Genomic DNA, 14,012 nt, shown 5'->3' with positions numbered 1-14,012 from the left:
AATGCAGGTATTTGACAAATAGGCCATTGACTTTATAGGTCCAATACAGCCACCAGGAAAGAAGACGGGCATGTGGTATATCATTATTGCAACTGAGTATTTAACTAGGTGGATGGAAGCACATCCAGTGAAGGATTGTACAGTGGCCACTGCTGCGAAGTTCTTATTTGAGTATGTCTTAACAAGGTTTGGATGCCCTAAGATATTGATGAGTGATAGGTGTACACATTTCTTAAATGAAAAGATCAGTGCAATGCTTGAATAATTCCGGGTGTATCATTAGAAGAGCACACCCTATCACCCATAGGCAAATGGAATGGTGGAAGCTTTTAACAAGATTTCGGAGCATGCATTGACAAAGGTATGCAATGCGTAGAGGAATGACTAGGACATGTGCATACCTGTTGTTTTATGGGATTATAGGATGACCTACAAGAAGTTGACATACCAAACACCGTTTAGACTAGTCTATGGGATTGAAGTCATAATGCGAATGGAATATATTGTGCCAAGCTTACGTATTGCAACACTGACAGAGATGGCGGATCGCGCGACCTTGGAGGAACGACTTGCGTAGATCATGGAGTTAGAAGAAGATCACTTCCTTGTAGGATTTCACCAGCAAGTGCAAAAGGAATGCGAGAATGCAAGGCATGATTGGCATATTAAGTTGCGCACATTCAAGATAGATGATTTAGTGTTGTTATATGATAGTAAGTTCATGAAATTTCCAGGAAAGTTTCAAATGCATTGGTTGGGACCATATGTTATTAAGGAGATCAAGATGGTCGCATAGTTCAACTCGCGAAGCTGAATGGAGAACCATTCCCTAGAAAAGTGAACAAAAGTAGGTTGAAGTTGTACACAGGGCATTTTTCCCCTGCGCAACGACTACATGGAAGCAAGACAGTTTTAGTAATCCAAGAAGCTGCAAGGGATTGTGAGACTATAAACTACGCTACTCGACTAAGTGAAGAACATGGTAGAAGGTCATGTGAGCTCTCGTTGAGTAGAAGAGGAAAGAAGTTGTTGCTAAGGTAGCTGCAAAGTAGGAATGTGCTAAGAAAGAGCATGCTGTAAAAGAACAGGCTGAGAAAGAACGCCCAGACACGGAAGAGGTCGAACAATCGACTTCACAACACAAAAATGAGTAGGAACTTTCTAGAGAGGAAGGAGGCGATGGAGAGGAGAAGAGAAATCCCTTCACCTTGAATAGGCACAAAAAAGCGCAAAATGTTGGGCAACAAAAAAATCATAAGTTTGATAAGCAGACACATATCGACTCGATGGTCCTTACATAAGGGGATCACAATGAGATCGACGATAAGGTCTGTGATACCACAACAGAGTTGTTGCAATAGTTCGAGCAACAGTATATGTAGATGCGAGAGAGCGTCCAAAAGGATTTGTGTGAGCTGCAAATCCATTCTAGCAGGATTCAAGCAAGCATTGGGCAAGCGAGCGAGATGCATGTGAGCCTGGTGCAAGGAAGCAGAGCAGTGGTGGAATTGGAATGGTCCTTGAACCTCAGAGTGATACCTTTACCAGAAGGGTCTGTTTGCGCAAATTCAAAAGAGGACCGCATTATGTTAGGTACAATGAAGGAAATGGGCATCAACTTGGTCACGCTACCACTTCAGACCCTCTATGCATTACATCAGGGGGTTTCATACGAACTACGGATTAGGGATCATTGCACCCTCACAGTCATAAGTAAGTTTAAAGTCAATAATGAGTAGATGTTCGCAGAGAAAACTCAGGCACTCAACGAAAAGGAGGAGCTATATAAACAAAGTCAGAGCCTCGAAACAGTAATACAGAAGGTGTAGGTTTTAACCCTATATAGAAATTACCTGCATACAAATTCTAAAACACAGAAAATAAACAATGTGAGAGTATAACACATAAAACACATATACACAGAGATTTTCCCCTGGATCCCAAAACTGGGACTACTAGCTTGATTTTTCATTATGTTCCTTTCAATGTTACAATACATATTTATACATGCCGAAGCATCCAATACCATGGACCGAAAACCATCGCGTCCATAACCGTGGACCGAAAACCATCGCATCCAAAAACATGTGCGAAAATCATGCACAAAACCATAGGTGGGTCCGCCCAACCTAACATAAGGTCCAAAACCAAATTTTTCTGGGGCGCTGCCTCGAACCCCATCGAGTGGGGTTATGAGTACCACTCAAACCCCTTGTGACCTCCCCCCCTCTAACCCTCGGTTAATTATGTGGGCTATCGTGGAAATAATATAACACAACCCAACATTCTCCCACTTGTTGTTTTCTTTCCACAGGGGGCCACAAGATAGCTTAGTCATTTATCTAGCCCTACAATGCCCATTGTTTCTCTAAACCAGGAGAACTTCTCAGAGCTCACAGATTTTGTCAATGCATCTACAGTATTCTTCAAAGTGTCCACCTTTACCAGCAACACCTTTTTGTCTTCTATCATATCCCTCACAAAGTGATACTGAACATCAATGTGCTTTGTCTTTGAATGATATGCGGGGTTCTTTGCCAAGAAAATTGCACTTTGGCTGTCACAGTCTATCCTTATAGCTTCCTATACTAACCCCATACTTGAACACAATCTCTGCAACCAAACTGCTACCTTGCTTGCATGAGTGGCTGCCATGTATTCTGCCTCTGTAGTTGATAGTGCCACTACAAATTTTTTCTTACTCATCCAACTGACTGCACCTCCAAATAGGTTAAACACATACCCACTTGTAGATCTTCTCTAATCTAGATCACCAACCTAGTCTGCATCAACAAAGCCACGAATATCCAACACTCTGTCCAATCCTGGTCTTCCTTGGTAGCACAAACCATAATCACTAGTGCCACACAAATACCTGAAAACCTGTTTCACTGCTGTCCAATGCTCCTTTCCTGGTTTTGACATAAACCTGCTCAATACTCCCACTGCATGTGCATTGTCTGGTCTAGTACATACCATTGCTTACATCAGGCTACCAACTTCACTTGCATATGGAACACGGGACATGTCCTCTTCCTCTTCTTGTGTCTTGGGACACTGTTCAACAGATAACCTCACACCTACAGGAATAGGAACCTTCACCGGTTTACTTGTAGAAATTTTGAATAATTTAACACATATTCAACAGAGATTATCCTGATCATGTACTATTGGGGAATACATACACAATACATAAGCTCCTCTACGTTGATCATCAATATAGCAGCATCAATAACAATAAAACATCAAGAGCATTCACACATTAACACAGTATGTAACCCGGGGAAAGCATCTCGCTAAAAACCCCACACTATCTGTATATTAATGATTGAGAACATGTAACATTACAAAGTACAATGCTTATCACAAGAAATCCAGTACTAGCTCCACCTGTTACACACAATACAGCTCAGATCTGATCTCCAAATCTATTCCACTACTTGCCTGCCTCTCCAGCTCAATACCTGCTCAAGAACTGATGAGAATGGTTTACCAAACTCATATTTCACCTGCAAAGAATCACTCACACTGTGTTGGACGTGAGCACAGGCTACAATTCTTGATATTGGCCAATTCATTAGCATACTCAATCCCTCTGATTGTGCAAATCATCATGCACAACTATAGTCACAACTGATAGCAATCTGATCCTCTAACACCTGTCCCTACTGAACTGAACATGCACTGACATGCAACTGAGTTAACTGATGTATTCTATAGTTTCAATATGAGTTAATAACTTGTGAATTAATTAATAACTAATTCACCCAACTCATCTCTAGTCTATTTGCCAGTTAGACTAAATACAACCAGTTTAACAAAGCTAAAATGAACACAACTCCATCAACTGCACCTCCAGTCCACTAAACTCAACTCACTTGAGTTCTAACTGAAGTCCTGCATGCAAATATTAGTCATCCCATAGGTAACCACGTATTTCCCTCCAGGATCTGCATGTACCACATCCGTAGCTCATCCTGAAGTGCTCCAAGAGAATAAGATCAAGTTTACAGTCCAAATATTATTGTGAGACAATGATATTTGACTTTTCTATTTTTGACAGCCAGTCTAAAAATAGACTTTGATCACTCATACTGTGATCACTCACACTGTGGTCACCCACACTGTGATCACTCATACTGTGGTCACCCACACTGTGACCATCCCTGATGGGATCAAAAATAGAACTTGCGCCATAATTTTCCTGCGGACCCACTTAGTGAGGGCGACTATTTTCACTAAGCTCCATCATCTTGTTGTAATCTCAACACTCCCTCTCGACAAGATATGGATTATCAGCAACCCCTATCCTACCTCGGTGGTACTCGAATTTGCTCCTGGTGAGAGCCTTCGTCAGAATATCAGCATCCTGATCCTTCGTTGGAATGTATGAAAGCAACATGATCCTCCGCTGCACACAATCTCTGATATGATGGTACCTAATGTCAATATGCTTAGATCTATCATGAAATACAGGATTAGCCGAGAGTTTAATGCAACTGTGGTTATCACAGTAAATCACAGTAGGATCCAAATGAGAACCGAACAAACCAACCAGGATCTTCCTCATCCCTATAGCCTCACATGCAGCCAAACTTGCTGCCATATACTCGGCCTCCGCTGAACTGAGTGCCACGGATCTCTGCTTCTTGCTGTACCAAGAAACTACTGTCGATCCAATACTGAAGACCCCTCCTGATGTGCTCTTTCTGTCCGTTGGGCTCCCTGCCCAATCTGCATCCGTGAAGCCACATAGCTTCACCTCATCCTCCTATCTGTACCATAAACCATATCCCGATGTGCCTCTCAAGTAGTGTAATACATGTTTGCCCACCTTCCGGAAGATCTTGGTAGGCTTAACCATAGCTTGTGAAAGCTGGTTAACTGCATAGCATATATCAGGTTGTGTATTGACCAAATACATCAGCGACCCCACCAACTGTCGATAAACAATGGCATCCACTTCTTCTCCCGAAGTGGCATCCTCCTTCCTCCAACCTCCAGGAAGAGGAGTATCAACAAGCTTGCAGCCATGCATGTTGAACTTCTCCAGTATCTCGCGAGCATACTTGCCCTGAGAAACAAACAGTCCACCACTGCGCTGCCATATTTCCAATCCTAGGAAATCGTGAAGGAGGCCCAAATCCTTCATCTCAAACTCTGTAGCAAGATCCTTCTTGCATGACAGTATCAACAGCTCATCACCCGTTAGAATCAAATCATCAACGTACATTACAATGATAAGCAACTTACCCTCCACCACAATCTGGTATAGGTTAGGATCCACCTCGCTCTTGGAGAATCCAAGTCCTGTGAAATAGCTGTCTATCCGTGTGTACCAAGCACGTGGTGCTTGCTTCAACCCATACAACGCTCTCTTGAGCCTGCACACATGCGACTCGCTGCTGAAGACCTAAAAGCCTTTGGGTTCCTCAATGTACACCTCCTCCTCAATGAATCCATTGAGGAACGCAGTCTTCACATCCATCTAATGAATGTGCCATCCCATCTGCGCTGAGAGATCAAGAATCGTCGGTATGGAAGAATACCTTGCGACAGGTGCAAAGGTCTCCTCATAATCGATCCCCTCTATCTGTGAAAAGCCTTGGGCAACAAATCTTGCCTTGTACTTCTCCACACTCCTGTTAGCTGTCTGCTTAACTTTGTAGATCCATATCGAACCCACCACTGATTTCCCTTCCGGTCTAGGAACAATCTCCCATGCACTGTTTCTGACAATAGAATCATACTCTTCCACCATGGCGTCCACCCATGTGGGATCCTCCACAGCTTCCTCTAAAGAGGATGGCTCAGTCACAACACACTTGCTCATAAGAGCCATGTATCTAGTGTACCGATGAGGTGACTGTCTCTGCTTGCGTTGGGCTGTAGGTGGTCCTACAACTTTCTCTGCATCTTGAGCCAATCGCTCAGCTTCTGTCAAGTGCTTTCGCCCTCTGATGGTTGGCGTTGCATGAGTGGTCTCTTCCACTTCATGAACCTCGTCCTGTGGCTAATCGTCCTGAAGCTCATCCTTAGGAACTAATAGATCCTCATCTACATGCAAGTGTAGCTCCCTCTCAAGCGAACACTTCATGGCTTTCTCCTCCTGAAATTTTATATCCCGTCGCACGACAGTTTTACCACTGTCTGGAAAATACACACGATAGTTGTGGGGCATATCAGTGTACCCCACAAATATCCCAACCTCTGCAGTCGGCTCCAACTTCTTCCTAGCATCCTTCGTCACATGCATGTAAACGTTAGCACCAAAAATCCTCAAATGAGAAAGATCAGGCTTCTTACCAGAATAAGCCTCCTCGGGTGTACTCATGCCAAGTATCCTATGAGGACAATGGTTCTGCACATAAACTGTTGTATTGCATGCTTCCGCCCATAAGTGAAGGGGTAGGCCCTAATCATGCAACATTGCCCATGCAGCACCCACAATCATTCTGTTCTTCCGCTCAGCTACCCCGTTCTGCTATGGGTTATGGGGAGCTATGAGCTCTCTACGAATCCCTTTTGCCTTGCAGAAATCCTTGAACTCATCCGAGATGTATTCACCACCATTATCACTCCTAAGAGCCCTCACCTTCTTCCCCGACTCCTTCTCTACCAGTGCTTTGAATTCACAAAACTTTGAGTATGTCTCGCTCTTCTTCTGCATGAAGAAGGTCCAGCACTTACGAGAGAAATCATCAACAAAAATCACATAATACCTGTGTTTTGCTGTCGAAGCAACTGAGAAAGGTCCACACATGTCTGTGTGAATTCTCTCAAGGATCGTCATGGCGCGACTATCCTTCTCGTGAAAGGTGGCTTTCACAAACTTCCCCAAAGTACACCCCTTGCACTGATCTGACTGCGCAAGTGTGCCTTTAGGAAGCCCTATAGTGATCTGTTGCAGTATCTTCAAGGCTCCATGGTGAAGGTGACCCAATCTCCTGTGCCACAACTCGCCATCATCCCAGCTCACCAATCCTTCTGCCTTTCCCGCCATTACTGCGCATCCATCTACATGCAACTGATAAAGGTTCCTCACTCGAACCCCTATCTTCTGGGTCTCACCAGTTGTCTTGCTGCGCAGGAAAGCCTTTCCCTCGCTGAAAACAACATCATAACCCTTGTCTTCTAACATCGCCACTGAGATAAGATTCTTCTTCAATCCTGGAACATGCATGACTTCTTTCAATACGAAGGGTTTACCAGACTCCCTCTCAAAGGAAATGGTACCGATACCGGTCGTACTGTATCTACCATCATCGCCCATCTCGATGTGCACTCCAAGATCTTTGTCCTCCAGATCAAAGAACAAATCTCTATCTCCTGTCATGTGAAAAGACGCACCACTGTCCAAGAACCACACTGATCCCATCACACTTGAATGTTGGCATTATGATTCAAGTGTTGTCCTTGATGGCAACTCACTCAGAGGATGGTACAAGTGCTCAGAGGTTGGTACAAGTGATGGCATCTTAATCAGAAGACAGATCTCAGTACAGCATGCCAAGGAAGCTCATACACGCCGTTTCGTTAAGCCCAAGTCGCGTGTACACGCTAGTTCGATTCATAAAAAGCGCGTGTATGTGGAAAGGTTCCTTTGGACCATGGTGGTTAGTCCTTGGAAGTTGTGCCTATGATTTCGGACCATTGTGTCTCGACGGGCGTGTCGATCCCTAGTTTTGAAGTTGATGGTATTGTGTTACTATGGTTTTGGCTCTTGGTATTGAGCTAGGCCTAAGACTATATAAGGAGAAGAAGATCATTAGGCAAAATCATCTTTCGACAAGGGCTTGAATATCTAAGAGTGAAAGAGATCTGATTTGCAGGTGCTGGGTTGCTTGATCTAAGCCAAGGAGAGATCACATTGGTTGATGGAAGACTAGATCTAAGGATAGATCGGGATCTAATGGTTTGAAATGCACTATCATGATATGGTTGATTATGCTTATTTCTAGATCTGCATATTGTCGCAATGCTATGTTCTGGGTCTAACTAATGTCTGGTACAGCTGCAAATTGAGAAAGTTTATTTTTAGATCTGTACGCAGGTTGGATTCGGTAAAAGAGCGTGTATACGCGGGTTTGGCTCCTTGAAGTAGCGTATATCTTTTGAAGCTTGTTTTTGGGTTTACAGTGGGGTCTGACAGTTATTGCAGAGTTCTGTAGTCTGCTCTGTGTTCTGATAACTGGTGATTGACAGGGTTCAGTGGTTCAGTGATTCAGAGTTTGGTTGTTTTATGCTTCAATGATCTGTTGTGGAAATTGAATGAATTGTGGTCTTCAGATTGTAATGTTGTGCTTCAGGAATATTCAAGTCTGAAAATGTTTGAAAGGTGATACCTGAAGAAAAGAAGATTGTAGGTCAGCACCTACGTACTAGTATCTTGGCTAGTACAAGAACAAAGGGGGTTGGAGCTCCCTTCCAAGGAAGTTTGGAGAACGAGAGAAGGTTGTAGCCTTCTGCAGGTTGTAGCCTGCGTACTGGTATAAGGCTGCACCAGTACAAAAGATTGTAAACTGAAGTTTCTTAAAGAAAGATAGAGATAACTTGCAGCAGGTGGTTTTCACCCACATTGGGTTTCCACCTTATATCTTGGTGTTCATGTGTGTGACTTTTGATCCGTTCTGTTATACTGCATCTGCTTACTGTTAATGTGCTGAATAATGTCCTGATGAACTTAACTGAAGAATAAGCTAACTAAGTTATGAGTTTTCTGCTTATACGCTGTTTTATTTAGTCACAGTAGCGTGTACACGCTGTTTTACTTAACTGAAGTAGCGTATATGTTTCTGAGCATTGAAAAGGTTTGATTGATCTGATAATACTGATTCACCCCCCCTCTCAGTATTATTTCCAACAATTGGTATCAGAGCAGGTCCTTCAGGGAAGCTTGATCGCTTGAAGGTAGATCATTCATCATGAGCAACTACGAGAAAGAAGCATCAATCAGGCCACCGGTTTTTGATGGAACAAATTTCAATTATTGGAAGGTAAGAGTTACTGCATATCTTCAATCTCTTGGTACAGAAGTTTGGAACATTGTAGAAACAGGCTATGCTTTTCCTTCAGTTACTCCTACAGATCCAGCTGAGAAAAAGACATATGAAACAAATGCAAAAGCAGTCAGTACTCTATTAGGAAGTATATCCCAAACAGAATTCATGAAGGTCATGCACTTCAAATCAGCAAAAGAGATATGGGACAAAATGATCACTAGCTATGAAGGAGATGAACAGGTAAAGGAAGCTAAACTTCAAACTCTCAGGATTCAATATGAGACTCTCAAGATGTATAATGATGAAAGTGTGGCAAATTATTTTCTTCGGGTAGACGAGATTGTTAATTGTATGAAAAATTTGGGTGAAGAAATAAAAGAGACTATAGTAGTTTCAAAGATTCTAAGATCATTATCCCCCAAGTTTGAATCTAAAGTATCTGCAATAGAAGAAAAGGAAAATCTCAAAGTTCTCACTATGTCTCAGTTACATGGAATTCTAACTGCTTATGAAATGAGAAAGGGAGGTCCATCAGACAGAAGGGAAGCTGCTTTTAAGGCATCAGGAAAAGAAGATTACTATGAGGCAAGCCATGTTCCAGAAGAAGAGGAAGAAGAATCAAATTTTGTTAGAAATCTTCAAAGGGGTGCTGGAAGGTTCAGAGGTAAGCTACCTTTCAAATGCTTTGCTTGTGGAAGAGTAGGTCATTATGCTGCAAAATGTCCTAATAAAGATAAAGGAAAAGAACCTGCTAGATGGAATAAGAAACAAAGTGCAAATAAGAAAAGCTACTACACCCATGAAGATAGTGATGGCTTATCAAACAGTGATGAAGATGAACAAGGTAATAAATATAAGCTATTAATGGCATTTGAAGATGATGATTATGAGGATGCTGTAGATGTGGATAATCTCTATAATGAAATTACTAGACTCAAGAGATGCATAGAAGAAAAGAGTGTGATCATTGATACTTTGCAATTTCAAATTGATGAAAAGGAAAAACATCTTGAAAAACTAGAAGGTGAAATTGTTGGTCTCAGAAAAGAAATTGAGAAAACAAAAGCTATTAATCTTAAGTTTGTCAAAGGATCTGAAACTTTGGATGAGATTATCAATGTGCAGCGGTCTCCTCTAAACAAGACAGGTTTGGGCTATAATGGAGAAACCTCTAAAGCATCCACCTCAAAGAATTATCTTGATGCAGCAAGAAGAAATGAGCAGAAGAACAATGAAGATAATCAGGTAAAGCAGGGACGAATTACAAACAGAAACTATCAGGGACAATCCTTCTTAAGGGTGAACAAAAGCTACAACCAACCACAGGTAAAATCTTCTCAGTTTGGCACAAGAATAGATGAAAATAGAAATTACAATCAGTTGGCTGGTAGATTCAATAACCGCAGAAGCTTCTTCAATGGACAATGCTTTTCTTGCCATAACTTTGGTCACAAAGCAGCTCAATGTGTTGCATATAAAACAATCATGACTAGGGAAGCTCAAAAACAAAGAAGTATGACAGGGATTACAAAGAGGACCTATAACAACTTTTCGGTTCTTGAAAATGAAGTTGAATGTTCTATTTGCAATAATTTTGGTCATAAAGAATCTGAATGCAGGAGCAGGTTTCAGGAGAAAAAGGAACAAGCCACGAGCACCAAAAAATGGAGAATAAAAGAACCTCAGACAGAAAGATGTGGGATAGCGTTTTATGCAGAAGGACAGGAAAATCTATGGTACATTGACAGTGGATGTTCGAAACATATGACAGGTGATAAAGAAAAACTTGAATCTTATTCTACTTTAGAAAAGGGAAAGAAAGTTTCTTTTGGAAATGATACTCCTGCAACTATAAAAGGAAAAGGTATTGCTCCTTTGAAAGAAAAGGTCAAGGCTGGAAATGTTTTGTATGTTGATGGATTGAAGCATAATCTTCTAAGTGTCAGTCAGATGTGTGATCAAAAAACCGAGGTTATTTTCAGATCGAATGGATGTCTTGTTCGTGATCTTGATACAGGTAAAACAGTTCTCAAAGGCAAAAGAACTCCAAATAATCTGTACATATTTGAAGAAGGACAACAACAATGCTATCTTAGCAAGGATGAAGAGCACTGGCTATGGCATCGAAGGTTGGGACATCTAAGCTTCTCACAAATAAGAAAAGCATGCAAATATCAGGCAGTTCGCGATCTTCCAGATATCAAAATTCCAGACAACACTATATGCAAATCTTGTCAGTTTGGAAAGCAAACCAGAACTAACTTTCCAGAAAAGGAAGGATCAGCTAGCTTGCCTCTTGAGCTAGTCCATACAGATGTATGTGGTCCATTTAGGAAAAGGACACCTCGAGGAGAAGAATATCTGATATTATTCATTGATGATTTCTCAAGGTTTGTTTGGTTAGGGCTTATGAAGCACAAAGATGAAGCATTCGAAAAATTCAAATCCTTCAAAGCATTGGCTGAAAATGAATCAGGACACAAAATTAAGTGCCTCAGATCTGACAGAGGTGGGGAGTTCACATCAAATGAATTTTTCGATTTCTGCGATGAACATGGGATAAGAAGAGAATTCTCTACAGCTAGAACTCCTCAGCAAAATGGGGTTGTGGAAAGAATGAACAGAACTATCCAACAAATGGCTCGTGCTATGCTCGATGAATCAGGTACTCCTGCAACCTTCTGGGGTGAAGCTGCACATGCTGCTGTTATCATTCTTAACAAAACAAATGTCCGAGTAAACAGCACTCAAACACCTCATGAGCTTTGGAGTGGTAAAACTCCTTCCGTGAAGCATTTCAAAATCTTTGGGAGCAAATGTTATATTAAGAATACTGATGAGCAACTTGGCAAACTTGAACCTAGAGCAGATGAGGGCATTCTTCTTGGTTATTCTCCACATAGCAAAGCATACAAGTGCTACAATAAAAGACTTGGCAGAATTGTTGACAGTATTGATATAGTGGTTGATGAGAAGGGATATATTCCTAGGCAAGTTCATCATGAAGACATTGAAGAAGATGAAGGTTACTCTCAAAGGCGAAATGATGAAGAAGAAGAATCTCAAGAAGAACCAGAGGAGCAGACAAGAATAGAAGAGAAGACTCCATCCAGATATGTCCAAAAGAATCATCCAGAAACTCAGATTGTGGGGCAGAAAGAAGCAGGAGTACAAACAAGAAGGACACTTGCAGAAGCTTCAAGCTACTTGGCTCTACTCTCCTCCATTGAACCACAAAATGTGAAAGAAGCATGCAAAGATGAATGTTGGGTCAAAGCAATGGATGAAGAACTTGAGCAAATCGAAAGGAACAACACTTGGGAATTAGTTCCTAGACCAAAAGATAAGAATGTAATAGGAACAAAATGGGTCTTCAAGAATAAGTTAAATGAAAATGGAGAAGTAATTAGAAACAAGGCCAGACTTGTTTGTAAAGGGTATGCACAGCAAGAAGGAATAGATTTTGAAGAGACCTTTGCTCCTGTGGCAAGACTAGAGGCCATCCGAATGTTCCTTGCTCTCTCAAGCTTTCAAAACTTCAAGGTATTTCAAATGGACGTGAAATCAGCCTTCCTAAATGGAGACTTAGAAGAAGAAGTATATATTGAGCAGCCAGATGGGTTCATTCTTGGAAATGATCCAAACCTTGTATGCAGATTGAAAAAGGCACTCTATGGGCTCAAACAAGCTCCAAGGGCTTGGTACTATCGGTTGGACAAATATCTTCACCAACAAGGCTTTTCAAAAGGATCAGCAGATAGCAATCTCTATATAAAAGTTGAAAATAACAAATTGCTAATCCTTGTTGTTTATGTAGATGATATTATTTTTGGCAGCAATGAAGAGACCATGAGTCAAAACTTTGCCTTGGTTATGCAGAAAGAATTCGAAATGTCACTTCTTGGAGAATTGACATATTTTCTTGGATTGCAAATCCAACAAAATGAAGGAGGTATCTTCTTGTCTCAAACCAAATACCTCAAGCAGATCTTGAAGAAGTATGGCATGGAAGAGTCAAAACCAGTATGTACACCCATGGTTACAGGATGCAGCCTCAGTGCAAATGATGAATCAGCAGCAGTTCACCAACCCACTTATAGATCCATGATTGGGAGTTTGCTTTATTTGACAGGTACTCGACCAGATATTACACATGCAGTAGGAATGGTTGGAAGATTTCAAGCCAACCCAAAGGAAACTCATCTTCAGGCAGTCAAAAGAATCTTCAAATATCTTCAAGGGACCCAAAACTATGGCTTATGGTATCCTAGAAATACTGATCTCACTCTTCATGCTTACACAGATGCAGATTGGGCTGGAAGTGTGGATGATAGGAAAAGCACAAGTGGAGGTGCTTTCTTCATGGGTTCTAGATTAGTATCTTGGTTCAGCAAGAAACAAAGTTCGATTGCCTTATCTACAGCTGAAGCAGAATATGTGGCTGCAGCATCTTGTTGCACACAACTTCTTTGGATGATGCAGACCTTGCAGGACTTTCAAATCACTTGCACTCCACCTGTCTCTATCTTATGTGATAATACAAGTGCAATCAGCATTTCAAAGAATCCTGTCATGCACTCAAAGACCAAGCACATACCAATCAAGTACCATTTTCTTCGGGAACAAGTGCTTGAGCAGAAGGTCAAGTTGGAGTATGTTCCTTCTAAGGAGCAAGTTGCTGATATTCTCACAAAACCACTGCCCAGGGAAACTTTTGAATATCTCAGACAAAAGCTGGGAGTAGTTGATGCTTCATCCTGTTGTTGAAGATTGTTTGTTCTACAGAAAAGTTGGTATACGCAGGTTACGGAAGGGATATGAGCGTATACACGCGGATTTATGGTGGGTAAGTCGCGTGTATGCTGGACGCTTGTTGCAGAAAGAATATCCGCGTACATACGCTGTTTTATATAGGATAAAACGCGTATATGAAGTTCTGAACAGCAAGGGAAAACTCTGAAGTTCTGAAAAGCAATAGGAATGTCAGAATTCTTCAGGCACAGTTTCAGG

Source organism: Pinus tabuliformis, chromosome 9, assembly GCF_031772625.1.
Source record: "Pinus tabuliformis cultivar Carrire ecotype Pingquan chromosome 9, CPIR1, whole genome shotgun sequence".
Classification (NCBI taxonomy): Eukaryota; Viridiplantae; Streptophyta; class Pinopsida; order Pinales; family Pinaceae; genus Pinus; species Pinus tabuliformis.
The sequence above is the reverse complement of the archived record's forward strand: the minus strand, read 5'-3'. Positions refer to the sequence as shown.